The sequence below is a fragment of the Canis aureus genome, chromosome 7 (genome assembly GCF_053574225.1).
Source record: "Canis aureus isolate CA01 chromosome 7, VMU_Caureus_v.1.0, whole genome shotgun sequence".
NCBI classification, from domain to species: domain Eukaryota; kingdom Metazoa; phylum Chordata; class Mammalia; order Carnivora; family Canidae; genus Canis; species Canis aureus.
The window spans coordinates 50110225-50120137 of NC_135617.1; the positions used below are offsets into that span (position 1 = coordinate 50110225).

Consider the following 9913-nt stretch of genomic DNA (forward strand, 5'->3'; position numbering starts at 1 on the left):
GTGTAAGGAATGCTTTAGCTGGCTGTCTTTCAGGGTCTTGGCACTTTAAATGTGGCTAGCATATATGATGTGTTTTGGATTTAACTTAAAGGGATATTATCTTTTAATTCTGTAATTTATAGAAACAGAAATTGCAGAAAACCTTGGTATGGAAAATTATTCTTATATTTTTACAGATTGTATTTATTTATGAGAGACACACAGAGAGAGGCAGAGACATAGGCAGAGAGAGAATGGGGCTCTCTGAGGGGAGCCTGATGTGGGACTCAATCCCAGGACCCTGGGATCACAACCTGAGCCACAGGCAGATGCTCAACCACTGAGCCACCCAGGTGCCTCTCATATTTATTTTTAATGCTCCTTTTCCTACTTGTGAATATTATTTATACAAAATCACCATACCAGAAGACTTTTAGCACTTAGTCACATCCAATTCTCATCCCCTCTGGGCTCACACAAGGCTGAGACCTCCCACCATGTGACTGTTTTTTGATAATGGTTTGTGAGAAGAAATGATGAAGTATTTAACTGCTGGTCTGAGACCCTTCAGTGCTCTTTCCCTGAGACCTTTCAGTTGCTCTATCTCAGAAACTCAGGAGACATCAAGTTCCAGATGGTGTAGCTGCAAGACAGGGGAGCTTTATAGCCAGAGTCCCCATGTGAGAAGAACACTTTGTGAAACCATGTAAGCCATGTAAGTGAGAGTGAGAAACTTTTGGGAGTAAGCTACTGAGATGTAAGGTTGTTTTGTTACTGCCTATCTTAATTAAAAATCCTAAGAGTCAAAAGAGCAAAGGGATTGGATTCAGAAGATATGGATGACATCCAACTTAATAGCTTTTTCAACTTGGATAAGTCCCTTAAATTTGTTTCATATGCTTCCTTTCTAAGATAGAGATGATGAAAATATTCTGTATGTTCTTGAAAGAGAGGCTTTGAAGATCAAGTTACATAGTGTAGATTGAGTTACTCTATAACTTATATTCATAAGTGTGGTGATACATTTTTTATTTCTTTGATATTGTGATTTTCTGATTAAGGGGATTTCTTTTCCTCATCTCCTACATTCCATCTCTAGAAAAAGCAGACAAGAAGACCAAAGTTAGAGTGTAGGAATGAACAGGATGCCACTCTTTGTTTTTAACCTATTATTATAGGCATACTATTCTTAGAACCAAGGTATTCCAGATTCAAGTTCAATTCCATGACATCCAGCTGAATCAAATTTGTCTGTATGCTTTTCTTCTTTAGTTCTGACCATCAGAAAACTAAGACACGCTATTCCATTTCTTCTAGTACAATGTGGAGCACGAAGTAAACTATATGTTCAGAGAGCATCAAATCAGTATCTATTATTTCTTGGATTCTTCTTTATGCTTTAAATTATTTATTGAGCAGAAAAAATACAGAATGTTTCATGAATTTGCATGTCATCCTTGTGCAGGGGCCATGCCAATCTTCTCTGTATATTTCCAATTTTAGTATATGTGCTGCCAAAGTGAGCACTATTTCTTGGATTCTTAAATCTGATTGCCCATTCCAACAAAACAAAAAGACCGGCAAAGCCAGTAGGCATTCATAGACATCTCTTTTACTGACTGAATGGGCACATTCAGTCTTCTTAACCAAAGAGAGAAAGCAACATACAATTAACTTTCTACATTTTGAGCTACAAAATTTTTCCATGTTTTGTGTCCTCCCCACATAAGAGATGCTGGGGATATGGGGTGACTCTTCAACTTATCACCTAATCTCTCCATGAATAAGCAAAACAGTGCAGTCATTGGAGAGATGCTCTAGATAGTGGCTAAGAGTGGGCTCTGTGAAGCCAGACTGAATTACAGCTTTACTGCTCACTAAGTTTTACCTTGAGCATGTAACTTCTTTAAGCCTCAAGTTTGTAAAGCATAGGATATAGTAAACACATAACTTATACAGTAGTTTTAAAAGTTAATGAGCTAATATATGCAGTGTTTAGAAAAAGGCCCATGACCTAGTGAACACTGCATGGCTTCCTTAATATCATCTCCTTTTAATCAAACTCTAAGCTATTATAACATAAGTTGAAGCAATTGGATGCTTAAAAGATGGGAGAAGTTTGTGGGAAAAGAGAGGACAGGGCTTTTTAGCAACTTTCATGAACGCACCAAAGCAACAGAAGCTGAGTAAACTGCTGTTATGAACATTTTACGATCTCATGATTGACTAGAGGTCTACAGAACTCTTCACTGTTATGGGCCCCAATTTGTGTTTCCTTCTACAGAACACCACATTTAAGTGAACCAGTTATGGTTTATGGCTAAACTGAAGTGTAATCTGCCACAAAATTATCCCTTATTTTTGACAAAAGACTTTTCTGGTTAATCAAACATGAAAATTCAATGTTACTTTGAGTTTTGTTTTGTTTTGGTTTATTTGTTTGTTTGATCCTGCACATTTATCTCCCTCTTCTAAGCCAAAACTGGTCAAATATTGTCTTCATGGAGTCTTTCACACTTCCTTTCTATTGACATTTCACAAATCCAGACCTTCATGTTCTACTGCCTCAGTGCTCTGGGCTTTCCACCGTACATTCTGCTACCACTAGGCTTCACCTCACCCTAGCTAGAATGGGTAGAAGAGCTGGTTTTTATATTTCTTTCCAAAGATATAGATTGATAAAACAGCCATTTGGGTTCACTTCTACCACTAAAATTATTAAAGTTTTAGGGAAGAAATCATTAGCCACGTGGTAGTTTTGTCCTAATATGGTAAGCCACATATGAATTTAAAATAGCAATGCCCCATTTTACGTATGATACACATAAATTGATTGAATAGGTACACATGCATACTATGTACATATATACATACATATACATGTATATATATATATAAGATGTGGCATTGCTTTACATATACATGTAAATTTGCATATATATTTTTAATGTCTTCCTTCTTAGAAGGTACAATGATTCTTCACAATAGATATCCATGCTAGCATGAAAACGGATGTTAGTCATGAGTTCAGATCCAAAAAGAAATTCCTGACTTTCAGATTACTATGCAATCATTGAAGAAAGCTTTGAAATGGATATATTTTTACTTTGGACATTTGTTATTTGACTTGATGCAAATTTATAAAGGCCTGAATTTTATAAGGGCCTCCATAGTACACATACACATACACTTATGGAAAGCAAACAAGTGGGAGAAATATGCTTGCCAGCTTCAATTTTGTATACATAAAAATGCATGAGAGAAGTGACTGAAATCATAGGAGCAAAGAGACAGGAAATGTCAAGCTTGATAGATTATGCCAAGGGAAAAGATTTACTCTAAAAATAAGTCCTACCATTTAACCTACTGGTGTTAATTTGATTTTATATTCAACACAAATATGTTGTAACTATCAGCAATTAATTCTAGATTGTTATTCTACTGAGCTAGGACTTTTGTTTTTCAGTGGAGCTCAGAATTTCAAGGCCCCTAAGCAGTGATTGTCATTCAGGACAGTTTTTTAAAAATTGTATGAATGTAACTACACAACAGACTATTTTGTCCCCTATTGTTGACCAAAGACTCCTGTGCCTTAAAAGCTATAGTCATTAGATGTGTTGTTTCCAGGTGAAAAACTTTCTCCCCCTTAGAGGATGACTCTTAAAAATCAACCTCAAGCAAGCATAAACACTTTTGTTTCCCCTCATGATTTGCAGGTTGAACACAAATGAGAGCAAAATAGAGTTGGTCTGCAACAGAGCTCCACTGCCCCTCAATCATTTCTTCCCTCAGACGTGAGAGCTGACTCTAGCCTGTAATAGGTATTCTATTGGAATACCTCATCTTTGAATGACTGTTCAAATCTAATTTTTCCAGCAAAGTTTAATTTTAATGTGCTGCACTCCCTTTTCTTCCTTGTTCTTGATGCCAATCATTTAACATCTATGTTGTTAACCCACTATAAGAATGGTGCACACAGTGTCAATATTCTCCTTTTCTGTGCCCACAGCACCTATCATCAATAACCACATTCTTTCCCACTGAGTCTAGACATCTCTAGAATTCCTATCCCCATTGCTCTTTATATAGTCTTCAGCAATCAATCAATGGCTAATACCTACTTGCTACTCCTAGATTACTCATTCTCATTTAAAATACATATATTGTAAAAGAGTTCAGGAGAAATAATGATATCTCAAATTTATTTTTATGAGTATTCTTTATTAAATTAACTGTGTGTGTGTGTGTGTGTGTAATTATTATACAAATACATCCTTACAGACAGGCATTGACGTGTGTGCATGTTTACTCAAAAATATTATGAAATGAAAATGCTATGATTATTAATTTTATTAAAGAGATATCTATATATTTTTAAATACACTTGATCTTAGCCAAAAGGCCAAGAAGCAATTTATATATTTTTAAATAGCCACAAATATAGGTGCAAGTTATGTTACTTTTTTACTCTACAGAACTACTATCAGAATATGGATTTATGGCAACATTCTTTATTTTATCTTTTCCAAAAGCATTGTACTCAGCTTGATTATAACATTTGCCACATTGTTTTATAGTTGCTTCCTTTCCTGTGACTCCTTCTTGGAAACAGGAGAGCCTCACTTCTATCTATTGTCAGCATACTATACAGTTTTTCACATAGTATCTGTGTGACAACCGTTTATAGAATAAATAACTAATCGAATGAGTAAGATATTTTTTAACCAATAGTCTTATATTGCAGTGCTGTCATGAGATTAATTCTATTCTTAGCACTTCCAAAGCATTTTAACTTTGTAATCCCAGGGAAATGTTGTACAATGACTATTTTCATATTTATATTTTGCCTTAAGAAAATTCCCTTTTTCTGCTTATTAAAATATTACATAAACTGATCAGTGTTTGTTCTTTTAATCAGTTGATTCAATGTTACTAATTAATTTAAATTGTGGAATTAGTATTTAATAGCTATAATCCTTAAAACTGTATAAGTAATTATACTGACATAGGGAGGCTATAAAGGTTATAATACTTGCATAAGAATTTGAACTTGAAAGTATCTTTTAAGGAGTTAAAAACCATTTTTAAGTAAATTAAATCATCTTTAGACCTTCTAAGAAGTATTTAGAACCTGAATTTTTTAAATAAATATTTTTAAAAAATGAATTACATTTATTCTTCTCTTTACCCCCCAAATATATTCCCATAACAGAAAAGATCTGAAAAGTCAGAATCTTATAAAAGGTGAATTACTATATATTTATTACCAATAATAATAATAATAATAATAATACATGTAAAATCTCTTGCAGACCCCCCCTTACGGTATAGCTTTTTTTTTTTTATTAAGATTTTATTTATTTATTCATGAAAGGCACACAGAGAGAGAGAGAGAGAGGCAGAGACAGAGGCAGAGAGGGAAGCAGGCTCCATGCAGGGAGCCCGATGTGGGACTTGATCCTAGGATTCCAGGATCATGCCCTGAGCTGAAGGCTGACGCTCAACCGCTGAGTCACCCAGGCATTCCAAGGTATAGTTTTCTTGACTGTATCAAAGTAGAGATTTTTAAATGCAGAAAATGCTGACATATCATTAGATATATTTGAAGCTATCCCTTAAGCCTGTTAGTTAATGCATGGTGCTAATTTCTTCAAATAACTTCACTCCTTCTGAATCCTCAGCATAAATTTATCACTTGGAATTTTAGTTTGCATTTTGAAATTGAGCTAGCATTAGTCCTTTCCAGTCCCTCCTTTAGTACCTAGACTTTGTTAAATCCTGATGGTTACAATTAAGCCCTACTTGAGTCTAACTCTGTTTGACACTTAAAATGGTTTTGAAAAATTAGTAAGGGTTAACCAAATGAAGACACTGTGGCATGAAACCCCATGACGGGTCCAGGAAAATATATGTGGGTTGATGTTATGAAGATACAAAGTGAGGGAAAAGGAGTAAAACTAGACTGGGTAAGCAGATTAACGAGTTAAAGAGAACTTGCTTACATAGACAACTTGCGTGGGAGTCTGAATGCCATCTTGCAGGAGATGGCTGGGAGAGATGCATGACATTAACTGGCCTAGAGGACAAATTTAAGAGCAAAAGGAATGGGATGAGGAAAACCTGAGAAGGGTCTATTGAATTCATCTAGACAAGAACTGAAAGAAGGGATCATTGGAATAGAAAGAAAACATACTGAAAAAATATTTATGAAAGATGATTCTATGTCCTGGTGTATGGAGAGTGAAAGGAAGACACTGTGGCATGACTTGCAGGCTTCTAGTTTTGACAGTAAGCAGATTATAGCACCATTTATAGAGTTTATAGACATATGTGGGGAGGTGTTTCCATTTTGCACATGGTGATTTTGAGATGAGTAGGGGATAATCAAGGGGTAATGATTAGCCAACATCGTGATACCTGAGTGAGAAAACCCAGGACATGCTGTGGGTTGGAGAGAAATATTTATGAGTCATTAGCATATGAGCAGTTTTCAAAAGCAGAAAAGCTGATGGAATTGCATAACTAGTATCAACAAAGCATGAGTCAAAGACAGTTTACCAGGAAACATGGATTTTAAGGGTTAGGCTGACAAAGAGATTACAAAACAAAAACAATATGAAACAAAAATCAGAGCTGTTGAGAACCATAAAAAAAAAAAAAACTTTTTTCAGGAATGTGAGGTTAAGAGTGTCAGATGCAGAAAAAAAGCATTAGACTTGAAAGCATGTATGTGGGACACCTGGATGTATCTTGCTTTTTTTTAGATGTTTCCAAATGTCTTTATGGTGATGTTATTCTATTAAATCAATGATAGGGAGTTCTAATATGCTATCCTGGTGTAAACCCACCACATTCTACCCCACTTGCGGATTACAATTAACAATCTGTTCAAAAAATCAAAACACCTACTACCTAGGTACTTTAACAATAAAAACAGGCAGATTGTGAGGGGGAGTAAACATTTGGGGAAGCAAATGACAAGGGAGTGACTTTTCAATTTTCTTTTAGGCTTTCTCCCACTGAGCAGGCACTAGTCATAGAGTGGCACAGAAGTATGGTGGCTAAAACCCCAGTAGAAACTCCACTGGCTATGAGAGGAACCTGGAAATGACGGTGTGCAGAGAATCATTATGACAGTTTCACTTGTTCCATCATTGAAAAGAGAACCTATCTGGGATTCAGGAGACCCAATTCTAATCTGTGGTTCACTAATTTAGTTCTGTTTGATTCAACTCCTTTAAGCAATTATGTTATTCTGTGAAAAAAAAATTACTAACATGACACTTTCCTAATTAATGTCTGATAACTGTGATAAACATCAAAAAAAGCAATGTACTAAAAAGTGCTTTAAAAGATAATAAATTTCTGTTTAAATATGTTATTAAGCAGATTTATATTTGTGTTGGTTTATAATCTCTGGCATTTTCATAATATTCATGCATATTCCAGACATCATCTGAACATCCTTCAAGTTCAAATAATAATCATGACTTAGCTTATCTCAGTGCATTTAATGGAACTGTATTTTGATCAGTTGACATCATACAGTAAATGCAGGTTTTTTTCCTTGTTTCTGTCTATCTATAGGCAATTGTAGATGAAGTGTCCCAGTCTTTGTCAGTTGTTTTATTTAAAGCTCCACATCTCATGAGCAAGGAGAACCCATTAAGCAATGATAAGAATCTGCTCTTGATGGCCTGTGACTTCTCCACACTTTCTCCCCCCACACAATTGTGATTCTGAGTGGTTTGTGAACCAACTTAATCATTTGGAACTCATACCATTTAGACTGTCAGTACCTTCCATAATTGTTACCTTTGAATTTCTGAACCAGTGACACTGAAAGAAGAGCTTGATTTTTTTCTCTTTATAGTAGTATTTGGAATAATTGCTATTTTGATATAATCACTTGGAAGCAGATGTCCAGATCTAACTGAATAAGGCACTATGAATTCCTCTTGGATCAATTGTGCTCTGGATATTTCAAAAAGAAATAATTTTGATTATAACCACTGACTCCCTTCCCTGTCTCTCCTCTCCTCTTTTGTTCCCTTTCTGTCTTTTTTTCCTCTCTTCCTCACGCTTCTCCTCCTCTTTTTCTTCCTCTCACTCTCTTTTTTCCACCTCTCGTTCCTTATTCTTTCTTCTCTTTTCTTCTTTCTCTCATTATCCCCCACCTTTTTTTGGTTCATTAGCCCCCCACTTTTTAAATAAAGCACAAACCATTAAAAATATTTATTTTCCGTAATTAAATTTAAACACATCAAAGTACTTTCAAGATTACGCAGACTTAAAATTAGTCAGATTTCAAAGGAAAATAATTTTCATTAACAAAATAATTTAAATCCCATAAATACCAATGAACTACATATTCTATTCTGTTTCATTGACCATTTCACATAAATAAAAGAACCTCTGCATTTGAACCATAGATGCTGGAGGAGGAAAGAGTCTAAAGCTTCCCATAGTACTCCATTTCACTTCAAAATTCCTGTATTTCTATTACCACAGCACAAATATTTTGCCAATATTTTCTAAAAGTTAAAAAAGGAAGTATGTCTTAAGGCAAAAATACATGCCACTTTAAATTAGAATATAATTTTAAGTTAAAAATTTCTTTGAGTATCTGAGACATTTTGAAGCTCTATTGAAACACAGCCATAGAGACATCTGGGTTGCTCAGCGGTTTAGCAGCTGCTTTTGGCCCAGAATGTGATCCTGGAGTCCCCGGATCAAGTCCCACATCAGACTCCTTGCGTGGAGCCTGCTTCTCCCTCTATATCTCTGCCTCTCTGCTCTCTGTGTCTCTCATGAATAAATAAATAAAATCTTTAAAAAAAAGAAACACAGACATAGATAATTTAATACACTACACACACACACACACACACCTCAAAGAAATAATCAATATTGGCCTAAAATGAAATTGAAAATGTAAATATTTAAGTTTGAAGCTAGAGTAATATTTGCAATCAATATCTATTTATTATTTATGTTTTTTGCTCTCTTGGTTTAACATTATCTTTTCCAGATTAAGTAACAGCTGAAGTATCTATAAATCTACTAAAATTTACATATAAACTAGGTTGACATGTCAATTACCATCTAATTTAATAAACATTACTGAATAATAATAATAACACTAACAAATATGATAGCTACCCTTTTAGAGAATATGCCTGGCATGATGCCATGTAATTCACCACCACCATCACCATCACTACCACCACCACCACCCACATGAACACACACACACTCAATTTCATCAACACAATTATCTTTATGCTACAGGTAACCAAGCTGAGGTTAGAAAATTGATTAAATTACTCAATTTTAAATAACTACTGCAGCAGTGGTGGGATTTGAATACTGGTGTGATTATTCTTTTAAACAAAAAACGTTCCTACTTTGTACTAGGAGCTAAGAATATGGAAATGATGAACACTAGATCGTTTCCTCAAGCCATTCACAGTCAAAATTGAGCAGGTAGGTGACAGATTCATGAGCTACTAAAATCAATAAAATATCTAAAGATAAGTGCAACATAGAAATATTTACATGATAAGATATAGAGCTACAAGGGACAAGGCAGTATAGTGATAGAGTAAACCTTACTTCTGCAGACACTACTGGAGAATTTTCACTCACAGCTCTGCCTTCTGCTACTTGGCTATAGTTCAAAGACTGTGACATTCAGGGATACCTGGATGGCTCAGCAATTGAGCACCTGCCTTCCACCCCCAGCATTATCATGGAATCCTGGGATGGAGTCCCGCATTGGGCTCCCTGCATGGAGCCTGCTTCACTCTCTACCTATGACTCTGTCTCTCTCATAAATAAATAAAATATTAAAAAAAAGACTGTGTCATGAATATTTCTAATTTATAAGGCTATTGCCTCTGAAAATGCAGCACTGTCATTGGAAATGATGGAC

The 9913-nt window shown here is 35.2% G+C and overlaps 1 non-coding gene across 1 annotated transcript; it reads right to left on the minus strand.

Annotated features, from left to right (window-relative positions):
* Positions 1–1399: 1399 nt before the first annotated feature.
* LOC144317966 (U6 spliceosomal RNA) lies at positions 1400–1506 on the minus strand. The gene has a single exon (XR_013383829.1). It is a non-coding gene; the product is annotated as a U6 spliceosomal RNA (small nuclear RNA).
* Positions 1507–9913: the final 8407 nt, after the last annotated feature.